This window comes from Lepidochelys olivacea, assembly GCF_965140295.1.
Source record: "Lepidochelys olivacea isolate rLepOli2 genome assembly, chromosome: 19".
Taxonomy (NCBI): domain Eukaryota; kingdom Metazoa; phylum Chordata; order Testudines; family Cheloniidae; genus Lepidochelys; species Lepidochelys olivacea.
This window is the reverse complement of record NC_140429.1, coordinates 2,816,165-2,830,781: the sequence shown is the minus strand read 5'-3', so window position 1 is coordinate 2,830,781 and position 14,617 is coordinate 2,816,165. Positions and strand designations below refer to the sequence as shown.

At 39.5% G+C, this 14,617-nt stretch overlaps 1 protein-coding gene across 4 annotated transcripts in view; it reads left to right on the top strand.

The window, feature by feature from the left end:
* Window positions 1–14,617, top strand: part of THRAP3 (thyroid hormone receptor associated protein 3) — a 69,855-nt gene that overhangs the window by 9,340 nt on the left and 45,898 nt on the right. For 2 of the 4 annotated variants that reach the window (XM_084652460.1, XM_084652462.1), the window contains exon 2: window positions 616–699. The exons of 1 other annotated variant lie outside the window; for it this stretch is intronic. The gene's annotated coding sequence lies outside the window, so the exon portion shown is untranslated. Of the gene's footprint in view, window positions 1–615; window positions 700–2,026; window positions 2,292–14,617 lie in introns of all 4 variants that reach the window. One more of the 4 variants, XM_084652463.1, reaches the window with a different exon arrangement.

The window sequence follows — 14,617 nt, the reverse complement described above, 5'->3', positions numbered from 1 at the left end:
GGGAGGGGGGATGTACAGGGGACCCACCTGTTCTCTCCCTGCCCCCACATGTAAACTGACAGCTCTGGCTCCCACCCACGCTGATCATTTGTTTGTGATTTATGATGGTAATGTGGCTGTAAGAAGATACTAGCGATAAGGAGAGGGGAGCTGTAGTTTCCAGAGACAGCCAGAGTGTGTGTGTCAAACTTGTTCTCATTTGTATTTCACTTCTCACAGCAGAAACTAAACTACTAAGCTTAGTGAATAGGCCCCTGGGTTTCATACTGTAAACATGGAAGCATTGCTTTTTTGCTCCTTGCTTCTGATGTTTAAATTCTGTCCCCAGGAGCGCTAGATCTGTTAAGAGGACCAGTTTCGATGTGTGGGCAACAAATATAAAATAAATCAGCAACTAACTTAATTTATTATTTATTGTTTGTATGGTGTCATAGTTGTGATCGCTTGCTGACTTAGGGCTTTATAACTAAACTACTTTGCTGACACAATTGAATATTTGAAACTTTTTGGTACTTTGTGGGGAGGAGTGCAAGGGAGAATGACTAAACTCAGTGGTCTACCTTTCTTATCCCAGTAAACCTACATGTGTGCTGATACATGATTTCTTTTCTTTAGAAATTGGGGGAGAGTTTAACCATTTGCGACAAAGACCAGGTGTTTAAGAGCTAAGAACCACAGTTAATTGGAGACTTACACAAGGTATGTAAATACATTCTTGTCTGGTCAATTTTCAAATGCAACTTGTTTGCAAAGAATATGTGCTCTTAAAAGGTGTGAGTAAGGGGTGTGGAGCTAATACCAGAACCTCACTGAAGGCAAAACCAAGCAAGCCATTGATGTAAGTAATCATTTTGAAGAGGTAGAACTTTGGAGAGTCCTAAATGGCTAATTTAGATGGTGTGAGTATCTCACTGCCTGAAGTGGGACAACTTGGGTATTTTAAATCATCACTACATGGAAGTTACAATTGTTCTTCTGTTAGAGGGAATAAAAATTAACTGCAAATGCTATTCCTATCTTCTCTACTCATTGAGGCTATCACACTGATAAGGAAATAATCTCTCTTGACAGCTGGGTTGGCAATTTCCAAGGAAAAGCTAGTTTAGGACAAGATGCTGGTAAATATCAGATTAAACCTGCTTTAAACTGGGAAAAATAATTGCGTCAGTGTCCAGCAAGTTCAGCAGGCATACAGCAAATCTTTTCAAACTATGGTTACATTCATTCAAAACTGAGGAATAGGCTTGGCCTATCCACTGCATCAGAGTTGGTCTTCTGCTACAGAATGCTGCATGGCCAAATGGATCTGGACTGGTATCTGCAGCTCTGCGTGCTTCTGATTGCTTAATGCTTCAAGCCTACAACTCTGAACTGTTGTTGTTTTCATATAATTGAATGTTTTTGTCTTTTGTTTATATAATACTGAAATATGAATCATAACATATAATTTCCTTGAGAAAATACCGAACCAAAATATATACAGACATTCCAATGTTCAGTATTATACTTACATATGTTACATAATATTTAGCGTTACACCCACTGCAGTTTTACTTTTTATTTGTACAACCCTAAATTAATCTGTGTATCTACTGCCTTATTTAATCACAATTTGAATATATAACTAAAGCTAAGCGTAATGTGATGTGTAGTGTAATGTAATGAAACAGTTTTTTAAATAAAAAATGCCTTAAACTGGTGCTAACTAGATTTTCCTGGGGTAGAAGAGACCATGTTTTTCTTGATTAAAAACCACTTCTGGTAAATACCATGCCATCCTTGCTTGTTGGCGGTCTGCTGCATTGTCATTCAATGAGCCTGTTATCCCTCTTGCCTTATTGATTCTGAATTAAGCAAGCAAACTAACAAACAAAACTCTCAAAAATTGACGTCTTAATTAAGAGTTGTTTTCTGAGTCAAAGTGATAGGTGCCCTGTAAATATCTTAAAATAAAAGATAGTGATATATGTATACGTGCACATTTCTTGTAAAAAACCGATCTGATTTCTTTTCCTCCTCCTGCTAGTCTTACAGAGCTAGTACACCTTTTGGAGAGTGATCTGGAGTCTGTCGTGGCTCTGAATTATACGAAGTTCCAGTTGCAGATAATTTTTATCACTGGTGTCTGTGCGTGAGCCAGAAAGAACTCATCTTGACTCTGAAACACTATAACCCTGGAACAGCACACGGAACTACTCAATCTCATTTTTAGGCAGTCACTTTTGAGAATATAAGAGCACTTCGATGGATTGAAGCAGTGGGTCGAAAGAGTTGCAGCAAGAAAGTTATCAGTAAATATGTCCCTTTTTTCTCTTAGAGTGGGTTTTATAAAGAGTGCTGTAAAATAGCAGCAGGACAGTGTCTGGAGTGGGGTCAGTTTTCCTCTAGCTAAGAGGGGTGGGAAATGAGGTACTTAAAAATGCGATAAATGACATATAACTTCTAGAACAACACTGCTGCAATCTAGCAAAACATGAGTATGGTATATTCTGTGGCGATGGGTAGTATAGGACTACATCATGAAAAGATAATCAATACACAGTTCGGTGCAACTGCACCTCTGGTTTTTTTCCCTCTGTGGTTCATCAAGGGCACCCACTCTACCCTCCGGGCTCCTCAGACATCACCTCTTTTGAGTGGAGACCTGCGTGACTCTCTGTCCTGACCAGGGTTTTTCCAAGCTGCACAGTTCCCAGCCTATGCTATGAGATCCCCATCTTAGCCAGACTGCCTAAATTGACCAACTTCTATACTTTGCTTTCTCTCCAAAGGCTCTAAACAACACAATTGCTAGCAGTTACAAGTTACCACACAGCCCTTTAAGGAAGCATGTTTATTGTTAAGGTGGGAACATTTCAGAGAGAACATATTAAAACCAATAAAAGAACCTACACACATGCTAAAAAGCTTACCAGAGGTCCCCCCAGATCCAACCTTGGGCTCTGGTAGGTGTCAGTCCTTCAAAACCTGTAATTGGATTTTCCCCATGGCTACAAATTCATAACCGTCTGATTCAGAACCAGAACAACTATGAATACTTCAGTCTTTCCTTTATACATCTTGGGCCTTGGATCTTGGCCTCAGGTGATCAGCAAACAATAACCCCTCAGGCCATAGCTTCAGAAGGCTTGCTTTTTGCATAACCGAAGATGGGCAATTTGCATTAACCTCTCCCCAGGCGTTCCCAAGGAAATCCAGTTCACACATTGTCCCAAAAGTCAGGTTTTCCTTCTTTGGTACAAAGAAAAGGAATACTAGTGGCACCTTAGAAACTAACCAATTTATTTGAGCATAAGCTTTCGTGAGCTACAGCTCACTTCATCGCATGCTGTAGCTCACAAAAGCTCATGCTCAAATAAATTGGTTAGTCTCTAAGGTGCTACTAGTGCTCCTTTCCTTTTTGCGAATACAGACTAACACGGCTGCTACTCTGAAACTTGTTTGGTACATTTTCCATATATTCCTTTGAACCCCCAGGTCTCACTTCTGTCACATGTCCCCATCTTGAGAGGTTCTATACAATCCCAGACTACAATAATAAATGAACCATTCATTTAATACAAGTGACCCCAAAGATACATGAACTTATTTCAGTAAGGTCTCCCAAGGATATCACAGGGAATTGCCATATCTATTACAATCTGAAACCATTTTGTCTTTCCACTTTTTCTGCTGGGGAGAGTGGGAGTTAGTCAAGGTTCAAATAAGCAATCAAACCACTTGTTTTGGGAATAAACATCTGATTTGGTTTTGCAGCTTGTAAATAAAAGCTGGTTTCAGAGTAGCAGCCGTGTTAGTCTGTATCCGTAAAAAGAAAAGGAGGACTTGTGGCACCTTAGAGACTAACCAATTTATTTGAGCATAAGCTTTCGTGAGCTACAGCTCACTTCATCAGATGCATGGGTATCCGATGAAGTGAGCTGTAGCTCACGAAAGCTTATGCTCAAATAAATAAAAGCTGTTCAGGTTAATCTTTTAGTAGTCTAGTCTAAATTTCTAAAGTATCTTAATTCTTCAATATTGGCTGTAATTGTTCATGTTATGCATCAGAAAAGACCCCAAAGGGACTGGGATTCAGTTGTTTTTAGCATTACTCACTATTTCTTTGGAAACATGACTTCCAGAGTTTTGCATGTAAAGTTGTGCAGTTTTAATGAGAGTAGTATGTGGAGTCTGCTGGTTTCCAGACTACACTGGAACTAGTGACCTGTGGGGGTTGGAACTTCATTGGCAGGCACGCCATTTATTTTCCTTTGGCTGCATAAAAAGTAGCACAATAACTTGAATTATGCATATGAGTCTAGTCTTCCTTTCTATGAACTGATTGATGAATAGTTTTGTTATGCAAAACAAAGGGGATCTTTTTTGAGCATTTCCTGCTCTTCTTGTGGGGTGTGAAAATCTAAACAGTAATGGATCTCCAACTGCTTCCACAAGGGCGCAAGTCACTGTACCAGCTACTCAGGAGTTGGCTACACTTGCGAGTTACAACAAAATAAAGGAGTCCTGGGCACACTAGCTCACTACCAAGGCACCCTGGCAAGGCATGTCGAGTGCTCTGACTCTGTGGCTACAGCGCTGCTGGTACTCCGCCTCGGCGAGTGGAATAACATTTGCTATGCCCCCGCTGGAGCACCGCAGCACCAGTGTAGACAAAGTGTTGCATTACTGCGCTCCGATTAGCCTCCGGAACCGTCCCATAACCCCCTTAAGTCAAGTGGCCACTTTTGTCATTGTTTTTGAATCACTGTAGGAATGGGGATATGCCCTTTGAAAGCTCTGTTTCTGAGAGCTGGCATGCTTATCTGCTCCAAGACAAAGCAACCATTAGTGTGGAATGCTGTGTGGTGGTGGTGGGGGTCTGCTGCTGTCTTAACTTACAAGACAGCATGCTGACATGCTCTCAGCCCCCCCCAAAACCTACTCTCCACCCCACCCCCCCACATACACACAACACACTCCTGTCACAGACACCCCCCCCCCCCGCCATTTGAAAAGCACGTTGCAGTCACTTGCATGCTGGGATCGCTGCCCATAATGCACTGCGCCCAATGCCACTGCCGGTGCTGCAAATGTGGCCATGCCAGCACGCTTGAAGCTGTCAGTGTGGACAGACTGTAGCGCTTTCCCTACTGCGCTTTACAAAGTCTGGTTTGACTCAAAGCGCTCTACATCTGTAAGTGTAGCCGTGCCCTCAGTATTAGTAGGACATCACTATGAGGAAATTATTATTAGTTTCGAAGTGAGAAATTTTGGTGGATGTTCTTATTGCTCATTTACCTCTGTTCCTTTGCGTGCATTTGGAGGGAAAAAAAAGTCATGACTGCAAAATCCATTTTTTCTCTGTATCGTGGAAACTTTTCCTTTGTTCATTTTTACTGTTGTAACAGAAAACCAAGGTCTCCAGCTTTCCATTACAAATATCCAAAAGTTCTGGACGCCCGGTCAAGGTTTTCTGTTGGATGTATTGGTATGTTTGGGATCCAAATTATTTAATTTGGTTAAATTGGTTAGTCTCTAAGGTGCCACAAGTACTCCTTTTCTTTTTGCGAATACAGACTAACACGGCTGTTACTCTGAAACCTGAAATTATTTAATGACTTTAATGAAAGTCTAGGCTTCTTACTCTGTGTGATTTATAAATTCAGTTTAGTGGTGAAGTAACTAGCACCGGAGTTGGAGGCATTGATTAATTTATAGCTAGTGGAATTATTTGGAAATCTAATGTTCCTGATTAGTTCATTTGTTCTGTTTGGAAAAGTGCTTTGACCTGGAGCCATAATGTCTTGCTATAAAGTACTTTGGTCATTGGTTCAGTCACATACATAGCTTGATTTATGTCAATAGTATTGGAGAATTTCAGCAATCCAGATTATAGAAAAGTATATCTGGGAATACTAGAAAAGCAAACACTGTCATCAGATAAATATCACCCAAGAAGGTGTTTTGGGGTTTTTTTCCCTCCAGAAAGTAAAATGTCTTGCAGATTGTCACTTCATACTGTGGAGAGGTTATACTTAAACCCTACTTTTCTATGGTTGCACTGCTGAATAGCCATGCCAGGAGACTAAAATTCAGAATGCAACTGGAAACCAGGTTTTCCAAGAAAATGAAAGATGGATCAAGGAGTACAATCAAGCCTTTTGCTTCAGGAGAGACACTTGCATCAAACAGCCAATCTTTCCTTCTTATCAGAGATGGGGAAAACTGCAAAAAGTTCCCAGTTTCTAGACTGGATGGCCAGAAGGGGCCATAGTAACTATAGTCTGAGCTCCTGTATAACTCAGGCTATTGAAGTTCCCTAACATAATTCCTTGAGCAGATATTTTAGAAAAGTATCCAATCTTGATTTAAAAATTGCCAGTGATGGAGAATCCACCATGACTCTTGGTAAATTTTTCTAATGGGTAATTACCCTCTCTCAAAAATGTACACTGTATTTACAGTCTGAATTTCTCTAGCTTCAACTTCTGGATTCTGTTTTACCTTTCACTGCTAGATTGAAGACCCCATTATCAAATACTTGTTCCTCACATAGGTATTTATAGCCTGGAATCAAGTCACTACTTAACCTTCTTTGTTAAGCTAAATAGATTGGGCTTTGTGAGTCTGTCACTATAAGGCATGTTTTTTAATCCTTTAATCTATTCTCATGGTTCTTCTCTGAACCCTCTCCAGTTTATCAACCCCATTCTTGAATTGTGGATACTGGAACTGGGCATAGTATTCCAGCAACAGTCACACCAGTGCCAAATACAGAGGCAAAATAACCTCTCTGCTGCTACTCAAGAGCCCTCTGTTTATGCATTCAAGGGTCACATGAGCACTTTGGGCCACAGCATCGCACTGGGAGCTCATGTTTAGCAGATTATTCACCATGACCCCCAGATCTTTTTCGGTGTCATTGCTTCCCAGGATAGAATCTCCCATTGTGTAAGTATGGCCTTATGTTCTTTGTTCCTAGATATATAGGTTTGCATTTAGCCATATTAAACAACATATTGTTTGCCTGAGCCCTGCTTATCAGCAAATCCTGATTGCATGCAGTTTTTGCCTCACATGTTAGTTGTGTAAGGATCCAGTCATCCTGTTCTCAGGTGTGATTTGGTGGTCTGTGGCACACACCAGCTAATACCCCATCTTGTGCTTTATTAGGATATTGATCCATAAGCACTCATGATCATTTTCATACGTTTATTTTAGAATGGAAGAACTGCATCCCTTGATGTGTTGTTTCATCATCCACTTTATTATGCATTAGGGACTCGCTCTCAATGAGATTTGTATGATATTCCACATGTTTGATTCCAGAACCTATCTGTGAAATGGCTATTTGGAGTTATGGGTGGAGTTCCTTTGTAAACGTGAACTGTGGCTATCAAATGGAAACACACAGCTACAACTCCTGAAATTAGATTATAAACTATTAATGGGGTGTGATGTATGTTTAGGAAGGGTAGTCTTGTTAAAACCCAGGACTGGATGCTGGGATACCTGAGTTCAGTTGCCAGATCAGTCATTGACTTGCTCTGTTACCTTAGGCAAGTTGATTGACCTCTTCAAACTTCAATATCCCCATTTTATATATGGGGATAACACGTCACCACCTGATGGTGTTGAATGTTACAGTACTGCAAAATGTTAAAAAACCTGTAAGCTTTATAAGGGGCTTATATCAGAAATACTTGTTTTCCAATGTGGAGGTAAACTATGTGAGGGCAGAAAAAGGGGATAATTTGTGTGGGAAACAGAAAATGTAACTAGGTAGCATGGAGGGAGAACTATTAACTTGAGACTAAAAGCCAGTGAGTATTTTCTCTGGCTCTGCAGTTGATTTCTGATGTGTGTTTAGAGCGCTCTTCTTAGGGGACTGACATTTTTCTGATATATAAAATGGCATCGGTGAAAACTGGTGGTGTAACTTATGGATCATACTTCTGAGTAATCTAAAGATTTTAATTTATATTCTTTAAAATATGTTGGATTTTCTTTTGTTATAAAGCATTCGTTTGTGAAAACTCATCTTTTGTATTTGTCATACCTTGGATGCAAATTTGTTTTCCAGCAATCAGTGAAATATATAGGTTTTAATTATTTTTTCACTCTCCATTGTTTGTCACACCCTTTTGAGAGTTTGCTGCTTGGCAAACATCTTTTCCTTCCTATCTCCATGTTTTCAGTGGTCTATGTTTTTCCTTTGTTTGGGTCAGCGTGGCGCTAGGAACAGTTTTTTTTTGGTTGCTGCAGCAGCAGGAGAAACACCATTATGTTTCTGTTCTGTTGGCTGTTCATATTTCGTGTATGGTAACAAGTGGAAAAAAAGCATTTAAAATCTAGACATTTCCCACAGGTTTATGATAACTAGGACACATTTTTATAATGTTCCTTTTAAAAACAGACAGCCTTTTCTTTTTCTTTTTTTGAACTAGTGTTTAGGGTTTTGGTTTGTTTTTTGTTCTGTTTTCTTATGTAAATTTGATTCTGGAGTATCAGTTCTCCCTCATTTGATGTTTACAACCAACATTCTGGGTATATTACAATCATGGATACAATTTTTTCATGGTAAAATTAAGCAAAAATCACAGAACAGTCATGGGGGGGGTGGGACAAATCAGGGTACGGTCACAGCGGGGCTGAAGCCAAAGCCAGAGCCCCGCTGTCCTGGGCTGACAGCCAGAGAAGTCATGGAGATCTGTTAAAGTCACAGAACCCATGACCTCCGTGACCAAATCGTATCCTTAATTACAACCAAGTGATTGAGTAAATGGGATTATAATCTGCCCTTCCCAAGGAGGTCTCGGTACTTCTTACTTTTTGTCTACCCTTGTAAGAGTTTAACCAGAACATGTTCCCCCCTCCTTTCTCCCATTCAAGGCTGTTTTAAGAGATGCCAGTTCAGAGAAGTTCTTGGGGTTTCACCAGTTCTTCTGCCAGGGTCATCATATTCTAATAATTTCTTACTTCTCAGTTAGAGACTTTGCATGATGTTTTGGTCTCTTTTCCAGAAATTTTGTGTGTTGCAGAACCTGTAAACAGTTGGTGAAAGTGGATACTCAGATGCTGATTTAGCTTTCAGGAGCTGATTTTTTTAAATTCTACACAGGTGGTAAAATAGAATTAACCACCATTTTCTTCCTTCCTGAAAAATGAGCTGAAATCTGTCTGTACAACATTGGCTAGCAGTGTTTAGGTGGACAGGACTTTAAATTAGCCTTAAATTGATTTTTAGCCTATGGCACCATGCCAAACATCATGGGGAGATGCTAATATCCATTTTTTGAACCCAGATTAAGAAGAAATACAATTGTTGAAGGGGTAAGTGCTTTTAACAGCATTTTGCAAGCTACCTTTGGGATAGAATGCATTAGCTATTAGCCATCAGCATTACACATCCAATAAGACAGCATGTGATGGCTGTTGTAGCCAAGTGGAAGCAATAGTTAGACGGAATACCTAAACCGAAATTTAGAGTGAAGGTCTCTGTGCTTGGGGGAAGGCAACAGGGGATCTTTGACAATTGAGTGGTGAGGACATCTGGCCCCACCAGAAGCACCATGCTCCCAAACACTGCTCTGTGTAAAAACAGGGTGTTGGATAAACAGAGTTGCAGTGCATAGTAAGTATTTGTTGTTGGAATATGAGTGATCTTCAGTTAATTGACTTCTTGAGAATGAGACACTATACATAATTATTATAAATATAAAGTATGTATTTATACTTTTGGGTGTTTTTCAAATATCAAAATAGGGGCTACCCTCTGCCTCATGACAAAAATGTATGATACCTAAATTCTTGCTATGCCATGACATTGATTCATGGTATCAGAGACAGCAAATACTTAACCTTAGAAACTGAAGTTCAATTTTAGAAAGTTTAGCAACATATAGTACACCAAATAATCTTGTACCGGGAAGTTATTAAACCATAAATTATACACTGAGTTTTTTTTATTGCTATGCAGCAAGCTGTTGCTGGAGGCCGTATGTTCTGCATTTCATGTCAGCTTGCAAGCATGTATTTTCTCACTCTGCCTGTACATGTAAAGTGAAATAAGACTGTAATTTTTAAGGATTGCTGCTTCTTTCTTTGATAACTTTTCCAAATCAGTACTTTCCACTGGTTATGCATAAAGGCATTGGTCAGCAGTGACACATCTGTTGCAAAACAAACAATTGATGTTCTAAAATAAGAAATTGCACTGTATGACATTTACCCCTTAGGAGGCTTCTGCTAATTTTATAGTTCTATTTTTCAAATGCAGTGTAATTTGCTGGAAAAATCACTAGTGCTTTGTCTATAGAAAACTATTTATCACTAAATACCACAAAACAGGTGAATTTTTAGTAGAATCAGGAATTACATTAAAAAGGGGATCGGACATTTTTTAAAAAGTGATGGTGATACCTGAATTGTACTGTTTTTGTTCAAGTGTGTTTTTCATTCTGCATGAAACAATTGTAATCGTGTAATGTAAAGTAACAAGTATTCGACTGTCCAGGAAATCCAACAAACTCAATTGACTAAATGATTCTATCCTTGTAATTTCACTTACCCGGGGGGGAATGGTGCCTCAGGCTGGTTAACTAATACATAGATTGTTCTGTTTCAACGTTACATAAAGAGAATAAACATATTTAATGTCAATAAAATAGATTTATTCTGTCATTTCATATTTCATTGTTTTAGAATACATTTGGATGGGGCCCCAGTGTTGCTGTGTCTGTATCATAGGGAGTATCCCACACTATTAATTCAGACAAAAACCAGTTTTGCTTTATAATCTGGAAGAGCAGCTGTTGTAGAGACCCTAGAATATTGACCAAGCAATTCCTCAGAGCACCATGTAAATTCATAATGCAATTTTTTTGAGGATCCTTGGTGCTGCTGCTTAAAAAAAACTATGTAATACTGTGTAACAGACTTGAAAAATATATTTGAAGTTGCCCCCTTGCTTGCAGTAGGGTAAAACATTTTCTGAGTCAGTGCAGTAACAATAGATATTTATTAGCATTGGCTTAGTAAGGGTGGGCAAGTTTATAATGATTATATTCCCCCCCTCCCTTTTTGGGGGGGAAGGGAGAGGAGAAGCAGCTGATTCAGCAAGGTACTGACTATCTCCATTCAGCCTATAGACTGTCAGTTTCCACGGCAGGTACTCAGGAATCATCATTTTGCAGAATCAGGCCTTGTGTGGCACAACTGACAAGTTTTCAGAATAATCTTTCAAAATATCTGTAAATAACTTTTCTATCACACTGTGAACCAAATTTTTAACTGCTTGATGCCATTACACCTCTCTTAAAAGTTAGGTTAGTTACAGGAGTTTGGAGTTTCATACGGGAAAAATCAGTCTTTGAAAGTGAATAGAAACTAGGGTAAGCGGAGCTATATTTGACAAAGCTAGTGTCTCCTTGAAGTAGTCAAGTATTTAGAACCTTGTTTTCAAAGCAAATTTGGCGTGAGTTAAAGTGGCAGTGTTGTCCAGGAAGATTCCCTTTCAAGATGGTAGGGCAGGTGCAGTTATTTTAAACCACTGATATTCTGTGTACTGTACTCTGATTTCTCTCATTAACCTCCATTAAGTACCCAGCATTTTGCTTATATTCTAATCTATGAAAGGGAATTACAGTGTTCTGCTTTCTTTGGAAGCTCCCAGTGAAAATAAAAAGCAAAGTCTGCTTTAACATTGCTAAATAGACAGGTTGTGTTGTGATTAAAAAACATAAAATTCTCTACAGAATAATAAAATTTAAAAATTGACTAATGTGGAATATGTTTGAAACTTCAACAGACTTGTATGGTTATCTTCTTAGAAAATTATTGTAATAAATAACATTGAGTACATAGATATCATTTTCTGTCTTAAGCTTTCATACACCAGTAGGGCATTACCCGCAGTACTGTTTTTCTTTTTACTTTGGATTCACTGAAAAACTCCAACCATTTTAAAATTCTGCCTTTCTAGTTTGGCTTTTGAATTCTGTCGTTGCCAAGGTGCCTAATATTCCGCACCCCCCCCATACACACACTTCTGAATAATGTGTGGGGGGAGGGATAGCTCAGTGGTTTGAGCATTGGCCTGCTAAACCCAGGGTTGTGAGTTCAATCCTTGAGGGGGCCATTTAGGGATCTGGGGCAAAAACTTGTGGATTGGTCCTGCTTTAAGCAGGGGTTTGGACTAGATGACCTCCTGAGGTCCCTTCCAACCCTGATATTCTATGATTCTATGTCACGTTTTTAGTAAGGTGTGTTAAAAGCATTCAGGCTTATGTTGATCCATGCAATCTTTGGCTATGTCTGCACTGCGGGTGCTACGGTGGCAGCTACAACACTATAGCGTAAACACATCCTGTGTCCGCGGAAGGCGTTTTTCCATTGATGTAGTTAATCCTTCTCGTTGACCTAGCTGCATCTACAATGGGGGTTATATTGACCTAACTGTAGCACTCAGAGTGTGACATTTTTCACAGCCCTGCGCAGCGTAGCTGGTCGATCTAATTTTTAAGTGTAGACCACCTCTTAAAGAAGATTGTGGACTCTGTGAATGAAAGCTCATTTAATTATGCAAGACCCCCAATACTACAGCGGGATGTGCGTAAGTGGTCCTTCCTCCTGTTACAGAATTCTGCTAACTTCAAGGGATTCTGCCTGTGTGGTTTCCATTGCTAGATCAAGCCTTGACTTAAGAAGTAAAAATCCACTAGAAAAGTAAAATAATACTGAGACTTCATTTTCTGAAGTAACAAAACCAAAAGGTGCTTTCAGTCTTCTGTAAGATTTAAATGTTTTTTGTACCCTTGACAGAGAGAAGTAACGTTGACGTAGTTAGCTGTGCCTCTTGTATTTCAGACAGGTTTTACCATTACCTTATCAGAGTTGCAGAGCAGTGCTGCTGGTAAACAGCTTTTATGCAGCTGTCACACATAGCAGATATAATCCTTTTCTTCTTTTTTTTTTTATGAGGCTGGACTGTTCATTTAGAACAGCAACTTTAATTGGCTTCATGTCATTAAATTTGACAACTGTCTAGGATACTGAAGTAAGACCATATCATTTTCATCTTTCATTTATTATTATTATTTATTATTTATGGATATTCAAGCTCATCAAAAACTGTTCCAATAATGTTTTTCTTTAATGAAAGTGGCAGATCTTTCTCCTTGCACTGAGGTGGAGACAGTGATTTTAGTTCAGCTTTCATCCACAATCACTAACACAAATGTAGTTTTGGTTTAACAATAAAACATAAAGTAATCATGGCAGGCTCAGGTACTGTAGTAAGTTCTATAAGGGTAAGGACATTTCTTTCTGAGCAGGATAAATGGCAGTGCACCACCTTTTGAAAATTGCAAATGGTCACTCCTTGCTGGCATGCTTATTTTCTGTGCGAGGGGCCAACAGGATAATAAATCCTTCTCTGAGAAACCTGGTTTGAATCCAAATGTTATCTTAGGGATTCCTTTGTCAAGATTGATATGGAAAGTTTCCCAGGTTTTGATGGGGGAAGGGAGGAGAGGAGGCAGGTGTCCTATTTCTTAGTATGAACAGTGCCTATTGGTTTGAGCGTGCAGGAGAGTCCAGATTTTGGGTTGTTCTCTAGGGCTTGTCTCCACTTAACAGGGGATCGACGCGCAGTGATCCATCCACCAGGAGTCCATTTAGAGGGTCTAGTGCTGACTTGCTAAATCGACCGCCAATTGCTCTCCTGTTGACTCTACTACTCCACCAGAATAAGACGCATAAGGAAAGTCGACAGGAGAATTTCTCCTGTCAACCCAGCATGATGTAGACTCCGCAATAAGTTGACCTAAGGTACGTCAACTCCAGCTATGTTAAGCACATAGCTGGAGTTGCGTAACTTAGGTTGACTTAGCCCCTAGACATTTGATTGTCACGCGGCGTTGGACTCTCAAATGTCAATACAGCAGATATGACAGGTGCAAGTGGTAAATGAGGATTGGACTATGGTTTCTTTTATTCAGGGATTTAATGCATAGAATGAAAAATATTCCACTTGGGCACTAGAGTGGAAGGAGAAAGAGTGCCCCTTCTCGTTCCTTTGCCAAATGTGCATATTAAAAATGTAAAGACAGCAGGAAAGTCATGATGCTACAATGTTGCTTTGGAGCAGTTTTCAGTAAGTTTATAGTACCGGAATGCAAGAGAACGTGCTAAGGACATGGTTTATTTTGGTTTTGTGTGTGTTAGATTATTACATTAGCTCATGTCTGGTGTAGATAGAGATGTGTCTGCCTTGTTTTTCAGTATTTACGTTTCTCATGCAATTTGATGTACTCCAGTCACACTGCACTTCATAAGACATGGATGGATTATTAACTTGAAAATGAAAATGCTATAAAACATACTTAATATGCTGATAGCTGGCTATTCTGTTTTATAATAACTTGATTCTTATTCCATGCCCCTAATTTGAGCTAATACTTTGAACTCCTACGTCACCTTCCATTCCAGGATCCCAAAACACTATACAGAGGCAAAGTACATCTCTGATCCCTGCCCCTCCTGCCATCTCCCTGGAAGGCACACAAGTGTCACCACTTTTTACAGATGGCTAACTTGAATTACAGAGTGTAAGAGGAAAGGAGTACTTGTGGTA